This window comes from Amblyraja radiata, chromosome 10, assembly GCF_010909765.2.
Source record: "Amblyraja radiata isolate CabotCenter1 chromosome 10, sAmbRad1.1.pri, whole genome shotgun sequence".
Classification (NCBI taxonomy): Eukaryota; Metazoa; Chordata; class Chondrichthyes; order Rajiformes; family Rajidae; genus Amblyraja; species Amblyraja radiata.
The window spans coordinates 49,512,374-49,524,649 of record NC_045965.1 but is presented as its reverse complement, the minus strand read 5'-3'; the positions used below and the strand labels follow the sequence as shown (position 1 = coordinate 49,524,649).

The 12,276-nt window shown below is 47.5% G+C and overlaps 1 long non-coding RNA gene across 1 annotated transcript; it reads right to left on the bottom strand.

Moving 5' to 3' along the window:
- Nucleotides 1–2,894: 2,894 nt before the first annotated feature.
- LOC116977915 lies at nt 2,895–11,119 on the bottom strand. The gene is made up of 3 exons (XR_004413324.1): nt 11,096–11,119; nt 3,264–3,267; nt 2,895–2,998 (listed from the first exon to the last, which is right to left on the bottom strand). It is a non-coding gene; the product is annotated as an uncharacterized LOC116977915 (long non-coding RNA).
- Nucleotides 11,120–12,276: the final 1,157 nt, after the last annotated feature.

Genomic DNA, 12,276 nt, shown 5'->3' with positions numbered 1-12,276 from the left:
TAAAGCACTCAGCCACTCACTCTCCCACTATCTTACCCACTCTCTCACTCACCCACACCCACTCACTCACTCTCACTCACCCACTCACTCGCCCCTCACTCACCCACTCACTCGCCCCTCACTCGCCCCTCACTCACTCGCCCCTCACTCACTCGCCCCTCACTCACTCGCCCCTCACTCACTCGCCCCTCACTCACTCGCCCCTCACTCACTCGCCCGTCACTCACTCGCCCGTCACTCACTCGCCCGTCACTCACTCGCCCGTCACTCACTCGCCCGTCACTAGTGAGGTTTCTCGGAGAAATCTCTCATGCAGCATGTCATCTCTTATGCCTCATATTATTCTATCACTTATCAGTGAATCCTTCAACTCTCTGAAATTGCAATGAGCTGCCAAGAGCTTCAGTTCTGTTTAGAACAAATGTCTCCCCTCTTTCTTGGCTCCTTGTAAAGAATCAATACCTGTCGAAGGTCTCGTTCCTCATGGGTTAACAATGCTGTTCAAAAGCATCAAGAGCCTGTACTAGCGTCACTTCTTATACGTTGCCATCCGATGTCCGTGTCCCTCGCGGTTTTATCGTTTGGTAGAGCTCTCTCCCTTGTGGTCCAACTATTTACATGAGCATTTCCTCTTTATCTTATCATCCTTCCCTGCCATGCTCAAATCAACCTCGAGCTCAAACTCATCCCTCCATTGTCTCCACTCCATTGGCAGGTCCATTATATATCCGCATTAAGACTTCTTCAGCGATTCTTCCATCTTCACCTTTGCCTTCTAGAAACAAGCATCCCTTGGTTATTGGTCTTATCGTTGATGTGGGAACTGATGTGGTGCTTGAAGTGTTGTAGTTGCCTCTGAACTTGTAGATGGAACAGTGGTTTCTTTTTGTTCCTTTGATGTAGAGGCCACCGAATCACCTCCCCAGTCACCACCTTCAGCCATGATGTCCACAGGCGTTCACAAACTCTGTAGATCGATGGCAATCTGCTGTCGCCGCTCCCCGGGCCCTGAGTCTCCCCGGCCAGATAGAGGAGACTCTCTCCTCTCCTCTCCCACAGCCCGCCGCTGCTCCACTGCCATGTGGCGATAACCTGTAATGGAAAAGGCTGCAGGAGTAAACCTGGCTGGCGAGATCTATTTTCTTCAGTTCCTCTTCCAAGGAACCAGTCTTCAGTTCCTCATCTGGTACAAATTTTCGTGCGTAATCTCCTTCCACAGATCCAGGCCAATCTTTTGTCCCTCTTCTCCCACCTCCTGACTGTAAGGTAGCTCTCAACTCGATAATAATGGCAGATTATTATATAGTTACTTGTGCTGCCTGTAGTTGTTTCTATTGTCGTTGATGTGGGAACTGATGTGGTGCTTGAAGTGTTGTAGTTGCCTCTGAACTTGTAGATGGAACAGTGGTTTCTTTTTGTTCCTTTGATGTAGAGGCCACCGAATCACCTCCCCAGTCACCACCTTCAGCCATGATGTCCACAGGCGTTCACAAACTCTGTAGCTCGATGGCAATCTGCTGTCGCCGCTCCCCGGGCCCTGAGTCTCCCCGGCCGGATAGAGGAGACTCTCTCCTCTCCTCTCCCACAGCCCGCCGCTGCTCCACTGCCATGTGGCGATAACCTGTAATGGAAAAGGCTGCAGGAGTAAACCTGGCTGGCGAGATCTATTTTCTTCAGTTCCTCTTCCAAGGAACCAGTCTTCAGTTCCTCATCTGGTACAAATTTTCGTGCGTAATCTCCCTCCAGAGATCCAGGCCAATCTTTTGTCCCTCTTCTCCCACCTCCTGACTGTAAGGTAGCTTTCAACTCGATAATAATGGCAGATTATTATATAGTTACTTGTGCTGCCTGTAGTTGTTTCTATTGTCGTTGATGTGGGAACTGATGTGGTGCTTGAAGTGTTGTAGTTGCCTCTGAACTTGTAGATGGAACAGTGGTTTATTTTTGTTCCTTTGATGTAGAGGCCACCGAATAGCCTCCCCAGTCACCACCTTCAGCCATGATGTCCACAGGCGTTCACAAACTCTGTAGCTCGATGGCAATCTGCTGTCGCCGCTCCGCGGACCCTGAGTTTCCCCGGCCAGATAGAGGAGACTCTCTCCTCTCCTCTCCCACAGCCCGCCGCTGCTCCACTGCCATGTGGCGATAACCTGTAATGGAAAAGGCTGCAGGAGTAAACCTGGCTGGCGAGATCTATTTTCTTCAGTTCCTCTTCCAAGGAACCAATCTTCAGTTCCTCATCTGGTACAAATTTTCGTGCGTCATCTCCCTCCAGAGATCCAGGTCAATTGTTTGTCCCTCTTCTCCCACCTCCTGACTGTAAGTTAGCTTTCAACTCGATAATAATGGCAGATTATTATATAGTTACTTGTGCTGCCTGTAGTTGTTTCTATTGTCTTTGATGTGGGAACTGATGTGGTGCTTGAAGTGTTGTAGTTGCCTCTGAACTTGTAGATGGAACAGTGGTTTCTTTTTGTTCCTTTGATGTAGAGGCCACCGAATCACCTCCCCAGTCACCACCTTCAGCCATGATGTCCACAGGCATTCACAAACTCTGTAGCTCGATGGCAATCTGCTGTCGCCGCTCCCCGGACCCTGAGTCTCCCCGGCCAGATAGAGGAGACTCTCTCCTCTCCTCTCCCACAGCCTGCCGCTGCTCCACTGCCATGTGGTGATAACCTGTAATGGAAAAGGCTGCAGGAGTAAACCTGGCTGGCGAGATCTATTTTCCTCAGTTCCTCTTCCAAGGAACCAGTCTTCAGTTCCTCATCTGGTACAAATTTTCGTGCGTAATCTCCCTCCAGAGATCCAGGCCAATCTTTTGTCCCTCTTCTCCCACCTCCTGACTGTAAGGTAGCTTTCAACTCGATAATAATGGCAGATTATTATATAGTTACTTGTGCTGCCTGTAGTTGTTTCTATTGTCGTTGAGGTGGGAACTGATGTGGAGCTTGATGTGTTGTAGTTGCCTCTGAACTTGTAGATGGAACAGTGGTTTCTTTTTGTTCCTTTGATGTAGAGGCCACCGAATCACCTCCCCAGTCACCACCTTCAGCCATGATGTCCACAGGCGTTCACAAACACTGTAGCTCGATGGCAATCTGCTGTCGGCGCTCCCCGGGCCCTGAGTCTCCCTCTCACCTCTCCTCTCCCACAGCCCGCCGCTGCTCCACTGCCATGTGGCGATAACCTGTAATGGAAAAGGCTGAAGGAGTAAACCTGGCTGGCGAGATCTATTTTCTTCAGTTCCTCTTCCAAAGAACCAGTCTTCAGTTCCTCATCTGGTACAAATTTTCGTGCGTAATCTCCCTCCAGAGATCCAGGCCAATCTTTTGTCCCTCTTCTCCCACCTCCTGACTGTAAGGTAGCTTTCAACTCGATAATAATGGCAGATTATTATATAGTTACTTGTGCTGCCTGTAGTTGTTTCTATTGTCGTTGATGTGGGAACTGATGTGGTGCTTGAAGTGTTGTAGTTGCCTCTGAACTTGTAGATGGAACAGTGGTTTCTTTTTGTTCCTTTGATGTAGAGGCACCGAATCACCTCCCCAGTCACTACCTTCAGCCATGATGTCCACAGGCATTCACAAACTCTGTAGCTATATGGCAATCTGCTGTCGCCGCTCCCCGGCCCCTGAGTCTCCCCGGCCAGATAGAGGAGACTCTCTCCTCTCCTCTCCCACAGCCCGCCGCTGCTCCACTGCCATGTGGCGATAACCTGTAATGGAAAAGGCTGCAGGAGTAAACCTGGCTGGCGAGATCTATTTTCTACTGGCGAGGCCAATTGTTTGTCCCTCTTCTCCCACCTCCTGACTGTAAGTTAGCTTTCAACTCGATAATAATGGCAGATTATTATATTGTTCAAGCAACTGCTCACCAGGAGAAGATACGGGGTGAGGAGATAACGTTGTTTTATCAATGGGAGCTCTCCACGAGACATTCAAAGTCGTAGAAAGATAAATCATCAACACACACTCTCTTGATTAATAGTTTCTATATTGTCAAAGTAAAACAGTCAGATATTCATCCAAACTTCTTCTTGATAAGTACATTTTACCCTTGGTCAAACTCCAGCATGTGGCTCCGAAACATTAGATAATGTGTTTGGTGTTGGAAAGCTCTGACCATTGGTCGAAAGCTGTACCGTCCCACCATGCTTCCTCCGAACTAAATAAACTACAAGCTTCTTCCAAAAATCCCAGCAGCAAACACGCCTCCAACTACATAATATATCCCACCCACATAATTACAGGCAGACAACATTTAAAGGCAAATTCCATAATTTATCACACACAAAATTAAGCCAAACTGCCACTACATTCACTCCCTCACTCACTCATCTACTCTCACTCTCACACTCTCAGACACTCTCACTCACTCACACTCTCACACACTCTTCTCTCTCACTCACACTCTCTCACTCAGTCTTCTACTCGCGCACTCACACGCGCTCACACTCACACTCTCACTCCCTCACACTCACTCACACTCTCATTCACTCACACACTCACTCACACTCACTCTCTCACTGTCACACTCTCTCTCTCCGTCTCTGTCTTTCTCCGTCTCCGTCTCCGTCTATCTCTCTCTCTCTCTCTCTTTCTCTCTCGTAACCATGTGCCTATGATCTCCAGTGAGCAAGTGTTTGAAGAAGCTCACATACAAAGATCTGGAGTTCCTACTCTTTTTTTCTCTCACTTACGTCATCCGTTCGACTTTAGCTGAAACACCAGTAACTAATATGTTCATCAGACACGGACTGCCCCGAACCACCATATTGGACACAGATGTTAAACACAAATTGCCTGCGGTGTCAGTGAAAACTTCTGTATGTATATTTTTGTAAATAGTTTTCAATATTCCTTGTTTTTAATTAGTTTTTAAGAAAATAGCAATTATTAATGAATTTCAGTGCAACAATTTGTTTTTTGAAATAAAGTTTTGAGAGATTTAATGCTCTAGGCTTTGGTGGCTGTTATTTTACTGCTCTGACCTTAACCACTGCTCTCTGCGTGTTGTTTATTTGTTGTTCTGAGTTTATTTCCATGGTATGGATTAGGTATTGGCAGTACTGCCATCTCTTACACATCACTGATCCAAGCACAAGCCCGATTTCCCAATAAGCTGTTCATACACTATTTATGGTAACTCCCTTCAATAACATTATGGAGATAGACACAAAGTGCTGGAGTAACTCAATGGGCCAGGCAACATATCTGGAGAAAAAAGCTGGGTAATTTTGTTTAGTTTAGAGATACAGCACGGAAACCGGCCCCTTCAGCCCACTGAGTCCATGCCGATCAGCGACCCCCACATACTAACGCTATCCTACACACACTTACTTACTTAGACTTAGTTCCTCCCACACTGTTGAGTGAATTAGGCAGCAAGCTTTGGCCATTCTGTTCGGTTATGTGCGACGTCTTCCACCCTCGATAGGTTAGCGTCCTGGGCTTCCAAATCACACCAGAATGTTCACCTCATGTTAGTTTTGGTCGCCTCTTTTCCTTCTTCCGTCAGCTTGCCATGTCATTGCTATCTCAGATGCACGTTCTGGTGACATTCTGAGTACATCCTGCAGATTTCATCCTGTGTCCCTCCATGTCCTGGCTGAGGGGCTTTGTTGCAGTTTCCCAGTAGATTTCCTCGTTTGTGATGTGATCTCTGTAGCTAGTCTTCAGGATCATCCCATCTGCGTTGTTGGGTTGCATCTAATTTGTTTTTCATTTTCACATTGATTTTCCATGTCTCACTGGCTCACACAGAGGGCTGTAGGGAGGACTGCGGACTGGAAGAGTTTGACTTTTAGCATCTTGGATATCCCACCACTAGACCATATTGGCTTCATTCGTCTGAAGACTGATGCAGCTTTACCAATTTGGGGTAATTTATCATTTTTACCGAAGCCAATTAAACCCGAGCATCTTTGGCGTGTGGGAGGAACCCGGAACACCTGGAGAAATCCCATGAAGGTTACGGGGAGAACGTAAAACTCCGTACAGACTGCACCCACAGTGTGGATCGAACCTGGGTCTCTGGCGCTGTAAGGCAGCTGCTCTAACGTGGGTGACGTTTCGGGTCGGGACTCTCCTTCAGACTGAAAATAGAGGGGAGGGAACTAGAGGTAAGAATAGACTAGAAACATAGAAAAAAGGTGCAGGAGTAGGCCATTCGACCCTTTGAACCAGCACCGCCATTTAATATGATCATGGCTGATCATCCAGAATCAGTACCCTGTTCCTGCTTTCTCCCCATATCCCTTGATTCCATTAGCCCTAAGTGCTAAATCTAACTCTCTTAAACACACGGACCAGTATAGAACAAATCAGGGCCAGCAATAGATGACCAAGGAAGGGTGGAGCCCATAATGGCCCATTGTTGGCTGGGGAACAAGTGATAACAAAGTCAACGTGGATTTGTGCCTGGAAGGTCATGTTGGACTAATCATCTTGAATGGTGCTGGAGGATTGGCATACTGCGCATGTTGTTCCATTGTTTAAAAAGGGTTCTAAGAGTAAACCTAACAATTATAGACATGTTAGTTTGACGTCAGTGGTAGGCAAATTAATGGAAAGGATATTTAGAGATAATATATATAATTATCTGGATAAACAGGGTCTGATTAGGAACAGTCAACATGGATTTGTGCCTGGAAGGTCATGTTTGACTAATCTTCTTGAATTTTTTGAAGAGGTTACTCGGGAAATTGATGAGGGTAAAGCCGTAGATGTTGGCTATATGGACTTCAGTAAGGGCTTTGACAAGGTTCCTCATGGAAGGTTGGTTAAGAAGGTTCTATTGTTGGGTATTAATGATGGAGTAGCAAGATGGATTCAACAATGACAGAATGGGAGATGCCAGAGAGTAATGGTGGATGGCTGTTTGTCAGGTTGGAGGCCGGTGACTAGTGGGGTGTCTCAGGGATCTGTGTTGGGTCCACTGTTGTTTATCATGTACATCAATGATCTGGATGATGGAGTGGTAAATTGGATTATTAAGTATACAGATGATACTAAAATAGGTGGTGTTGTGGATAATTAAGTAGATTTTCAAAGTCTACAGAGAGATTTAGGCTATTTGGAAGAGTGGGCTGAAAGATGGCAGATGGAGTTTAATGCTGATAAGTGTGAGGCTACATCTTTTTTTTTTTCTTCAAAAAATTTATTCAATTATTAAAAATAATATTTACACTATGTTAGGCGCTCCCCCCCTGGTGAATGCTATGTACTTACCTCTCTGTTTCTCTCCCAAGCACAGGCCTCGTGGCTGTGAGTCTGGAATCGAGGGGTTAAAGGCTCCTGTACCCGATTGGCCAAGCTGCGTCAGGTGACGGGTGACTCATCTGAAGTATAAATACCAGAGCTTCCCAGGATTCTCTTCTTCGTCGACCCTGACTGATGAGCAGACTGCTGGTGTGGGCCGAGGAAGCCTGACCACATGGCATAGAACTTTGTGTATTCTCACCATTCCTTGTTAACAGATATTGAATTGGGCGGATAAGGGCTGACCTTAGAGTTTTCGTGTATTTTGGTTTCAGGGTTGTATCTCTTTGGGCAGGTTTTGGAATCACCGGTTCGACGGCCCATTGTGTGGCTGGCTGGAGCATTGTTAAATTGTTTGTCGGTTTATCCATATCCCTGACTGGGTTGTATAAATCAGGTTTGGGTTTTGTGTTCCAATGAATAATTAAAACTGTTTTTGAACCTGAACCTGGTTTTTGACTTGTGTTACGCGGCTCTGAAGTACTTGCATTCGGGAGTCGTAACAAAATGGGGGCTCGTCCGGAGTTTTGAGGACCCTAGACGTTTTTTAGGGGGGTTTTTTGGTAGGCTTCTGGACTGAGGAAGTCTGTGTGTTGTGAGGGAATTTTTTCTTCCCTGTTTGTGGTAGCATTAGTGCCCAAGTTTTAACTGGTGGTTTGGGGCTACATTAGAAATGGAATTTAAGGTGAAAGAATTTGTTGAGGCTCCTAGTCGGGAGTTGTTTGATAGATGTACGAAAGAGCATTTGATTTTGCTGGCTGAGAACTATGCCGTGACTATTGACAAGCATTCAAAGAAACACTCCATTAAATCGGAGTTGTGGGCTGCGTTGGTGGAGGGTGGAGTTTTGCCTGGTGGTGCAGACAGTCCCCCACCTTCTGTTCAGCCAGTTCAGAACATGGAGGCCGTCATTAAACTGAAGGAGATGGAGCTTGAGTCACAGAGAATTGCCTCTTTGTTAAAAGAGAAAGAGCTCATGCATGTTCTTGAAATGAAACGGCTTGAGCTTGAGGAGGAAACCAAAAGGGCTGAATTTCAGCTGCGGAAAAAAGAAATAGATAATTCCCGGGTTTCTTCTAGGGAACGGGAGTTTGATATGAGCAAGAACATCCGCCTGGTTCCCCCGTTTCGTGAGGAGGATGTGGACAAGTATTTCACAGTGTTTGAACGGGTGGCTTTGTCCTTGAAGTGGCCTAGGGACGTGTGGACCTTGCTATTGCAGTGTGTCCTTGTGGGTAAAGCACGGGAGGTGTACTCGTCTTTATCTGTTGAAAGCAGTCTGGACTATGAGTGTGTGAAGTCTACAGTATTAAGGGCTTATGAATTAGTTCCAGAGGCGTACCGGCAGAAATTCCGGCACTTTAGGAAGTTTGATAGTCAGACTTATGTGGAGTTTGCTAGGGAGAAGGAGGCACTTTTTGACAGGTGGTGCGCTTCTCAAGGAGTGAAGGATTTTGAGCTACTGCGGGCCTTGATGATTATGGAAGACTTTAAGAACTGTCTCCCTGAGAGGGTTACTACTTACCTTAATGAGCAGAAGGTGAATGAGGTGTCTAAGGCTGCGGTGTTGGCAGATGAGTATGTATTGACTCATAAATCGGATTTTGTTGGGCGATCCTATAGTTTTGGTGCACGGCCGGTTGATCGTGGTGGTGTCGCCGGTGGCAGTGTCAAAGCTGTTTCTGTGCCTGCAAGTGGCAGCACGTTGATACAGGGGGAGGTCCGAGCTGATAAGGTTGACGGAAATGTGAGGACTAATGAAGGTCCTGTGTGCTACTATTGTAGAAGGAGAGGGCACATGTTAAAGTCGTGTCCCGTTCTGAAGCAGAAAAATGCAAAGCCTGTGGCTTTGGTGGGTGCACAGAAGGCACCTGTCGTACCTGAGGTGCCTGAGTCTGATGAGTGTAGGAATTATTCTGCGTTCATCATGAATGGTTTTGTTTCTCTAGAGGATGGGGGTGATAGAGTTCCAGTATCCATCTTGCGTGATACTGGTGCTACTCAGTCCTTTATATTGGATGGTGTACTGCCGTTTTCTGGGGAATCATCGGTTGGGTCAAGTGTCCCAGTGGTAGGATTCGGGATGGATGACATGGTAGTGCCTTTGCATACCGTGCGTCTCGAGTCCGAGTTGGTTTCAGGCCGGGTAACTGTTGGGTTACGGCCGTGTTTTCCCGTTGGGGGAGTTTCTGTGATTTTGGGGAATGACTTGGCAGGAGGTAGAGTTTTAGTCACTCCTGAGGTGACGGCTGTTCCGATGGTGCAGAGTCCTGATAGATTGGCTATGCAGCATCCAAAGGTCTTCGCAGCTTGTGCTGTCACGAGGGCTATGGCTAAGAGCCAGGCGAAGTTTGAGGATGTGGTGGACCTGAGTGAGAGCATTTTTGGGGATCAGGATGATAGATCCTGTGTTGTGAAGGGTGTTTCTCCATCTCAAGATGGGATAGTGTCTGGAAATGTGCCGGTGTCACTGTCACGTGACCGGCTGGTTGAGGAGCAAAAGAGTGATCCAGGTTTATCTGATCTGTGCGACTGCGCAGTGCCTGAGGGGGATATGGATTCCACAGCAAAGGGGTATTTTCTAAGGGATGGCTTACTGATGCGAAAGTGGTCTCCCTTGGATATATCTGGGCATGATGATTGGAGCGTGGTTGATCAGATTGTGATGCCTCGTCGGTATAGGGACGAGATACTCTGTTTGGCTCATGATGGTCCTCTGGGTGGACATTTGGGGGTCAATAAGACGTATGACCGCATCTTACGGAATTTTTTTTGGCCAGGGTTGAAAAAGGACGTGAAACAGCACTGCAGGTGTTGTCACATTTGCCAGGTGGCAGGAAAGCCGAACCAATCGATTGTTCCTGCGCCTTTATATCCAATCCCTGTGGTCGGTGAGCCGTTTGAGCGGATTCTAGTTGATTGTGTGGGCCCTCTACCTCGGACAAGGGTGGGCAACAAGTTTTTATTAACAATTATGTGTGCGACTACCCGCTTTCCGGAGGTGGTCCCTTTGCGTAGAATTACTGCCCCTACCATTGTGAAGTCTCTCACTAAGTTTTTTTCGTTGTTCGGTTTGCCCAAGGTTGTGCAGAGTGACCAAGGTACCAACTTCATGTCGAAGGTTTTTGGTCAGGTAATGAAGTTGTTAGATATTAAGCATTGTTACTCCATTGCGTATCATCCTGAGAGCCAGGGAGCTCTCGAGAGGTTTCACCAGACTTTGAAATCTATGTTGAGGACTTACTGCCTGGAGTTTGAAAAAGACTGGGATGAGGGGGTTCATCTAGTTATGTTTGCGGTGCGTGAGGTCGTGCAGGAGTCTTTAGGGTTCAGTCCTGCTGACCTGGTGTTCGCGCATACTGCACGTGGTCCGTTGAGGGTCCTGAAGGAGAAATGGTTGCAGGAGGATACAAAACGTAGTATTTTAGACCACGTCTATACATTTCGCTCTAGACTGAGGAGGGCATGCGAACTGGCAATGGGTAATCTTGCCTCTGCTCAGTCTAGGATGAAGGACTGGTTCGACAGGAAGGCTTCTAGTAGGAATTTTTCTCCAGGTGACAAGGTCCTGGTGTTGTTGCCTATTCCTGGTTCCAGTCTGCAGGCTCGGTATAGCGGTCCCTATCAGGTGGTTAAGAAGGTTGGTGAGAGGGATTACGTTATTGGTACCCCTGATCGGAGGCGTAAGACTCAGCTCTGTCATGTTAACATGATGAAACAGTACCATGAGCAGGAGCCTGTGGAGGTTGATGGGTCGGAGCTACGTCCTTCTAAGCCTGTTTTGGCTGCAGTGGTGCTGCCCCCTGACACGGGTGGTGATGTGGGGGAGGCACGGTTGTCTGTGGCAGTGACGCAGGGAAAGCTGTGTAACTCTGAGGCTTTGGAGACGCTTCCCTTGCGGTTGGCTCATTTGACTGGAAGTCAGCAGGGTGACCTGCTTGCTTTGGTGAAGTCAAATGTGTCACTGTTCTCGGATGTGCCTTCTCAGACGTCTGTGCTGCAGCATGACATTGACGTGGCCGGTGCTACGCCAATTAAACAGCATCCGTATCGGGTCAACCCTGACAAGCGTAATCGTCTAAGAAGTCAGGTTGACTATATGCGGCGGCATGGCATTGCTGAACCTAGTTGTAGCCCGTGGAGTTCTCCGTGTCTACTGGCGACGAAGGCTAATGGGGAGGACAGGTTTTGCACGGACTATCGGAAATTAAATAGTGTAACTAAGCCGGATTGCTATCCTCTTCCACGGATGGAGGATTGCGTGGATCGTGTGGGAAGTGCATCTTTTGTGTCTAAGTTGGACTTGTTAAAAGGCTATTGGCAAGTCCCTTTGACTAGGCGGGCGAGGGAGATCTCTGCGTTCGTTACGCCTGATGACTTTCTTCAGTACACGGTAATGGCATTTGGGATGCGCAATGCGCCGGCGACCTTCCAACGGTTGGTGAACATTGTATTGTCTGGTTTGTCCTTCTGTGAGGCATACCTTGATGATTTGGTTGTGTGCTCCAGGTCGTGGTTCGAACACATCGGTCATCTGAAGGAGGTATTTCATCGTCTAGCGGAGGCAAACCTGACGATCAATCTGGGGAAGTAATATGCGGAATAAGAACCGGCGGTTAATGAGCTGGAGTTTGCAGCTGCAAGATTACAACTTGGAGATCAGACATATCCGTGGCAAAGATAATGTATTGGCTGATGCATTGTCGCGCCAGTGATGTCTGCTACTGAATAGTTGCTGAAATTTGGTGGTGTTTTTTTTGTTCATTTTCAGAAACTTATTCAGTATCTTTGGGTGGGGGTGTTAGGCGCTCCCCCCCCCTGGTGAATGCTATGTACTTACCTCTCTGTTTCTCTCCCAAGCACAGGCCTCGTGGCTGTGAGTCTGGAATCGAGGGGTTAAAGGCTCCTGTACCCGATTGGCCCAGCTGCGTCAGGTGACGGGTGACTCATCTGAAGTATAAATACCGAGAGCTTCCCAGGATTCTCTCTTCGTCGTAGACCCTGACTGATGAGC